Source organism: Nicotiana sylvestris, chromosome 1 (assembly GCF_000393655.2).
Source record: "Nicotiana sylvestris chromosome 1, ASM39365v2, whole genome shotgun sequence".
Lineage (NCBI taxonomy): Eukaryota > Viridiplantae > Streptophyta > Magnoliopsida > Solanales > Solanaceae > Nicotiana > Nicotiana sylvestris.
This window is the reverse complement of record NC_091057.1, coordinates 26,959,267-26,966,437: the sequence shown is the minus strand read 5'-3', so window position 1 is coordinate 26,966,437 and position 7,171 is coordinate 26,959,267. Positions and strand designations below refer to the sequence as shown.

The 7,171-nt window shown below is 33.0% G+C and overlaps 1 long non-coding RNA gene across 1 annotated transcript; it reads left to right on the top strand.

Annotated features, from left to right (window-relative positions):
• Positions 1-2,785: 2,785 nt before the first annotated feature.
• On the top strand, positions 2,786-6,966 carry LOC104221611 (uncharacterized). The gene is made up of 3 exons (XR_709773.2): positions 2,786-3,435; positions 4,517-4,662; positions 6,743-6,966. It is a non-coding gene; the product is annotated as an uncharacterized lncRNA (long non-coding RNA).
• The last annotated feature ends 205 nt before the right edge of the window (positions 6,967-7,171 follow it).

Here is a 7,171-nt window from a genome sequence, read left to right as displayed (position 1 = left end):
TGAAGTACAACAAAAATTATTTTCCTTTGAATCATCAAAGTTTTTCTCGTTTTGCCTTTTTTTTTTTTCCCAATTAAGGGAAAGTTCAAAAATAACAAAATAGATACAAGGAGAAAGGGAAAATCGTATAAATGGCAAAGCAGTTGAAATGGATCTTTTTGGACCACAATTGCTACTTTCATGTTCGTTTGAGCAATCATAGATCGTTGTTTTCCAATCAAATAAAAACCTTAGCAAGAAATACTCTTGGTATATTTATATTTTTCCTATTTTGACCTGATGAATTTTTTTAAAAAGAGTAGAATTATTGTTTTGCAAAAAAAAATAAAAATGAAGATACTAGAGTGCAAGTCATTGAAAAGTATAAGTTAGAGTGCAAATTATAAAAAAGAACATACATTAAGGGTGAAAAATACAAGGGACTTACAAAATTATTTGACTTGAAAAAAGAAAATTACCGAGTTTTTTTAGGACATGAGCTTTTCCCCTTTAAAATAAGAAAATTTGGAAAATGCTAAGCGAGGTCAGATGGTCTTCTGGAATTACAGTAAATTTCATTCCTAAAGCAAAGTTTGGTATATTGTTTCAAATTAAATAATGGGTTATCTTGCCTACATATAGAACAATATGTCTCTTGATCACGCCCAATTATGCCTTATAAAAAGGACAATGCGGTCGTTGCAAATATAATCCGGTTTACAAGTCCGGAGTCGAATCCCACAGAGAACTAAGGTTTAGCTACAACTGTTCACTATCACCAAGAAGACAAACTTGAACAATTTCTAACTTATGGATATTTAGATTCTTGTGTTTAACTAATTAACTAACAAATTAAAATACTCAATTAACAACTAAATATACTAAGGGTTAGAGACAAGATTAAGGAGGTCTAGAGTTATGATTTCCCCAATTGTCGGAATCCTTCTCGCTATGTCTTTTATAATTTCGCCTAAGTATTCTCTACCGATCATGAGCACTCTTATTACCGTAAATCTCTCCCGAGTAATTATGACAATTTACTAGACGCACTCTCCCGAGCTAAGCTAGCTGACTTTTAATACAGCTCACTTCAGATCGCACCCAAGGCTTCGTTATCCCTAATCCCACCTTTAAACCCTCGGTTATTGATCCCTCATATACTTTGGGAGTGGTGTTGTTCAACAATTACCTAAATATGCACTCTCTCTTGAGTTATGCATACTAAATAGGCACAGCTAATTGAGAGCTCTTCAATTAACTACAATAAGAACGTAGTTGAACAAATAGAGATTATACTACGGCTCAATTATATAAAAATATAACAAGAATTTATCCTACAAAAGGTTCCATCAAAACCCTAGATAACAAATTAGCTATTCATAATAGTATGTAAAACTACAATACTAAAAGTCATAACCAACAATGAAAAATAGGAAGAGGAAAAAAAAAATTTGTAGAAGAATTCCCAAGCCTTGCTCCTATTGTGTCTCTGCCTCCTTAGGTCAAATCTATGTCCAATTCCTTTTCTTGGCCGGCTTCCTTGGTTTAATATAGGGTTTAGGGCTTAAAAACCCGTATTTTACACTTTTGTCCCTGAAATTTACGCATCCTGCCGCGGTTCCACCGCGGTTACGCCGGAACACCCTCTCAGGTTCTTCATTTGTCCGCGACTGCCTTCTGCCGCGGTTCTGCCGCGGTCCTACCGTAACCGCGGTTTTTCACCCTGTTCCATTTGGAATTTGAAAAAACGTAAAACATGAAAGTTGTAGCCCTTTGAGTTATCTTTCCAACCATATATTATGGGGCCCAAATGGAGTTCTGAAAAAAGGTTATGTCTATTTTACTAGACAGTACGCAATATGCCTCTTCGAGTTTTTGTTTTGTTGTTTTATCATCCGTTGATCCCCGAGCGCGATCCCGGCTTAATTCCTTGAGCTCTTACTCAGACTTCAAAGCTCCAAGCCACTTAAATTCATTCCATAACATCTATATAGCTCGGAATCACACCTACAAGGCATAAAACACACAATTAGTGCAAAACACTAGCGATTAAAGCGCAAACTCAACTAAAGTGCAGTAAATTAGAGTGTAATAATCGACTAAAATACGTAATTATAGCCTATCATCATCTCTTATAGAAGGAAGATGGAGGATTTACCATAAGTATTTATAGGGAAATTATTGTGATAATTTTAGTTCTAATTTCATTTTCCTGCATTGACTTTGAAAAAATTACAGAATTACAAATAACAACTAATATACAGTAATACAATAATATCAATTTCTATTAATCCATTAAAAAAATTATTTGTCGTTATAATGTAATTTTGGTATAATAAACTATCCTTTACACTTAACCATCCTAAAAGAGCAACATCTCCTCTCTCCCACAAAATAAATACAAAAGAAAAAAAAAAGCATTTTTCTGGCAATGTTTAGACTTTAGAGAAAAGTTAATAGAGCGTGTCTAAAATAGCATGTTACTAAATAAAAAAAGAATAAAAGGAAAATAAGTGTGTAAAAAAGAAAAAAATTAAGTTACTTTCAACTTTTGTTTGTATTAGCATGAAAATGGTATTATTTACTTTAACAGAATTACCATATTATCACGAGTCGAATCTATAAGTGAAGATAAGCGATATGCCTAGAATAAATTCTTCGTTCAATCGCTAAAATTGGTGAGTATAATTCATCAATCACCAAATTCGCGAGTATAATTCAATATTCTCTCCTCGTTATGAATAATGACTCACCTTGCTTTGCTCCAGTGTCCTATATGTCATCAAATCATTCACAGCTATAGAGAATTCATGAATCATGTTCTAGCACATCCAATAGACGGGCATGAAGAAGAGATATACATAACAGAAAGTTCAAGTCACGGACCTCTTGTATCGTCATTTAGATCTTGTCAACCAACGCGATACACAAGAGTCGTGACAAATGAACGCACTATGTTTCAACCACCACCACCACCATATCGTCCCAGTTCAATTAGAAGTAACCGGTTAAACCAACAACAACAAATGCTTCAGTTCACAAGAAGGGTTCAGATTCCCTCCTTATTTCCCCCCTTCTATTTTTCGCAAAACCCTAACCTTTTGAGTGGAGTTTTTTTTAGTTGCTAATATTTCTAAGCCTGATGAGAGACAAAGTAGTACTCTAAGACCTTTTGTTGCCAAGTCCAAATCGATAGTTGAATCCAAAATATAGCATCTTGATATAACACTCCTAAAGAAGAATCCATCGTTTTGAAGCGACAATATGGAGGTCTATTCTGCCTATGGAGGTCGCAAATCTGAACTTCTAGAGAACATAGCTTTTTCTTCTATCGCTAGGTCCCATTTCGCTGGTAAAGGTCGCCGATCTGGGCTGCCAAAGAACTCATTGTTTTCTTGCACAACTAGGTCTATTATCGAGCAAAGCCAACCCCATTTCACATTTAGTTCCTTTCGGGTTAGTGATTTTCATATGTACTGCAATTTTCTTTTTGGGGGTTTCTTCTAATTTGTTCAATTTTATCTCATCTAAATAGTTAGTAGACTTGCTGGATTATCTCTTCCTACTCTGTGTGTAAAATGATTTTGAATACTCAATTTTCTATTAGTGAGTTGTTGGCTTGGTTGTATGCTAAAATTGTGCTTACCCACATCTGTCATGCATATTAACTATTCGACGAAATGCCGACCCATTAGCAGTGGTTGCTCAAATCTTATTTTTTGCTTGAATGTATCTCGATTTACAAATATTGATAGGTAAGCCTGAATGCAATCTTGATGCTCTGTTCTCTTTATATGTTAATCTATTAGGAAGAAGAGATATTGACGAATATTAAGCTTTAGTGACCTTATTTCATTCATGGTTGACCAAATAAGATATTATTAGTTATAGTTCATTTGGAAGTTGTACTCTTTTTAGTCTTTTAATTATCTAATTTGTGGCTATATCATCTTTTCATTCGGAAAAAACACAAGAGTAATTCCTTTTTTGGAAATGGAATATGTCATTAGTCATCTAGAAATAGAAATTAGAATTGCATATTGCAATTGCTACTGAAAGTTTAAAGATTTGTCAAAGTCGAAGTTTACTTTGATGCTTTTTTAAACTTTGAAAGATTAAAAAATTTACACTTATTATGAGTATATGACAAAGAGAAAAGATGAGTTCTATCTATTGGGGTAATGTCTAAAGGTTTAACTTTATTTTTCTCAGATTTGAACAAGGAGGCTTGAAATGGTCCTTTTTTTTCTGTTGAAATGGTGTGATTTACCTTTTCACTTCATTCATATAAGTTTGATTGAGCTCAGATATCTTCTCAATCATATTTGATTTTCTGAATTGTAATCGATTTGCTTGGAATCATAAGGATTTGCTTGTTCCTAAATCCTAGTTACAATTACATGCAGCCTAATAGAAAGTAATACGGAAAGGAGCATTTTGTGGACATTATGGCCGGGGACTTATGATAAATTTAAAAAGTCTTGTTTCTAACTTGTAGTTTATTGTATATTTTTGTGTACAACATCATTGGCAATAGTGGAATCAAATGCTATCGAATTTGTGCTAAGGCTTTTTGGTAGCAAACGGGCACAACCAGTAGTGCAAGAATCTGCAGCTAAGGGCATTTTACTAAGGTTACCTGCTGGCCATTTGCATAGGTTTGGATTCAAGATTATCTCGAAGGTACTATACTACTATCTCCTTTGTTTTTCTAATTTTGGGTCTATCTCATTGTTCCTTTATTTTGTAGAATTGGTAATTTGTAGTTTCTGTTTAAGGTTCACTACTTCTATTAATTTAATTAATATATAAATGCTTAAGATCGCTAAAAATATCATTCTCGAAAAACTAGTTGATTGTTTTGGTTATAACACAAATAGAATCTGTATGTGTTCTTCACTGTGGATCTTAATGTGTTGTCCTCGTTGTGAAGTGAAGGAAATTTATGGTTGATTTATATTGTTTGCGTGAATTTGTAGTTGTTCATTAATAAGTTAAAAATTACCAGTCACTGCTTTGCAAAGTTTCCGAGCCTTCAGCTTAAAACTTGAACAAAAGCTTCCACTTACATATTTTTAGAAATATCCTTGAAAGCTCGGGAGCAAAATCATTTAGAGTAGAAAAGGTCAGTAAAAGTAAAAATCTAGACCTTTAAGAGCACCACTACATCCAATATTTTCAGTGAATCCTCAAGCAAACACAGTTCATGAAGCTGAAAAATTGATTGTTTAACACGCTATGTTGTAAACCATCTATGAAAACTCATATTTTCAGCAGAAGCCACAAAAAGGGCCGGAACACATTATTTTCCGCTTATTTTAACTTTGATTGTTATCTTTACATATTTATTGCAGTTTCTCGATACTACGCATTAAATTTTTTTAGGCGAAACTGTCTAGTTTGTAAGTTCATCTCTAGGAACCTTCCATTGACATCTTTGATGCTATTTAAACATTACTAAACTGCGTTTCCTACTTTCCTATACTTATTAATTTAACTTGATATTGAGCCCTCAGAAATCATGAAAAGTACGCCTATCATGATAATGACGAAATATAGTACCACACGGTAGTGCTATAATTTCCCTCATATTTCTTCTTTAACTTTAGGTTCAGGAAAAAATATATTGGGGAGGAGTAACTTACATGTAAATGTATAATAGTGATAAGTTAAAATTTTCAGCGAAAGCTAATAGCAGGTAGTGATGCATATGGTATTACAATTTTACAGAACCATACTTTACAAATTAGAGGGAATAATTTTGTTGTTACGTTCTCAATTTTTTGCCTACTATATTATCTAGCAAGTTGAATCAAAGAATTCTAACATGGGAATTGAATTCAACTCTTTGCAACGCTTTTATTCTAAATTTGTGATAAGAATATGCTAAATTTAATCGCTAGAAATTATTTATTGAGACTAATTGATGGATATGAATATGCGAAATTGGATATGAAACTATCCATGTGAGTTTGTTAGGTTTTGATTTTCTGTTTGAAACCATGAGATTTTCCTTGTTTGATCTTTGATATCGATATTCGATGTTGCTGTCTTGGTTATTCTGAAAATCGTTTCGCTGCTCCTTTTTTCTTTCTCTAGTAATATTTTTGATAAGCACATTCTTTTACTTCTATCCGATTATGCTTGTGCTGCTTTCACTTAAAATGAAAGGACCTATGGATAGAAGACATGGAAGCACCTAATACGATGAACTTATAAGTTTGTATTTATGGTCCAATTGAAATCAGAGTTACAGCTCGTGGCTGCTGTTTTTTCCCTTCTTCTTCTACTTCACTGCTACTAGTTTTTTGCGTCTTTCACTTGCTTGTTGCTGCTGCTGCTGTTTTTCCTTCTTTTAATGCTTTTTCTTTGTCGAAAAAGCTGCGCATACTTAGCTCGTTGCTGCTGTTTTCCCCCTTCATTTTCTACTTCACTGCTGCTATGTTTTGCGTCTTTCACTTGCTTGCTGCTGCTGCTATTTTTCCTTCTTTTACCCAATTATGGCTTAGGTACTCTGTCATATTTCTTATTACAGGAAAGTGTTTAGGACGTTAGATCATCATGTTCTATTTAGTACCATAAATATTAAACAAATCTAAACTTCTTATAGCATAATGATGTTTTGAGCAGGTTAAAATTTTTGGGATAGTCGTATTTACAAAGGAAACTCTGCCGAAAATTCTAGGAATTTAGAGAGTTGGAAAATTTGTCATTCAATTATCTTAAAAAAAATTGTTTAATTATTTCTGATTGTCTTTTGTAGGTGCAACGATTGCGGACGAAAGCAGTGAAGAAGACCTTACTTGAAAGTTGTTGATCGTTGTTAAACTTTCTATTATCATGTTCAATATTTTAGTTTAAAACTTTTTGTATGCAAACTCATCTATTTTGACTTTTGAATTGTTGATCAAACAATGTATTCATATTTTGTTTTTGTATATGGATAAAGCTAGTTGAATATTTTATTTTATTTCGTGGTTTATATAATTTATGGTGTATTAAATTACATTGCATTGGAAAATATTCCTCATTTTGCTTCAATAAATATCAAAAATGATAATTGTGAATTGTTGCAATAGAGAATATAACCGTTCCAATAGACCTAAAAATAATAACAGCAGCCCCTAATAACTGTTGCAATAGCCGTTGAAATAGGATAATGATAATTGTTTCAATATATCACAAAACCGTT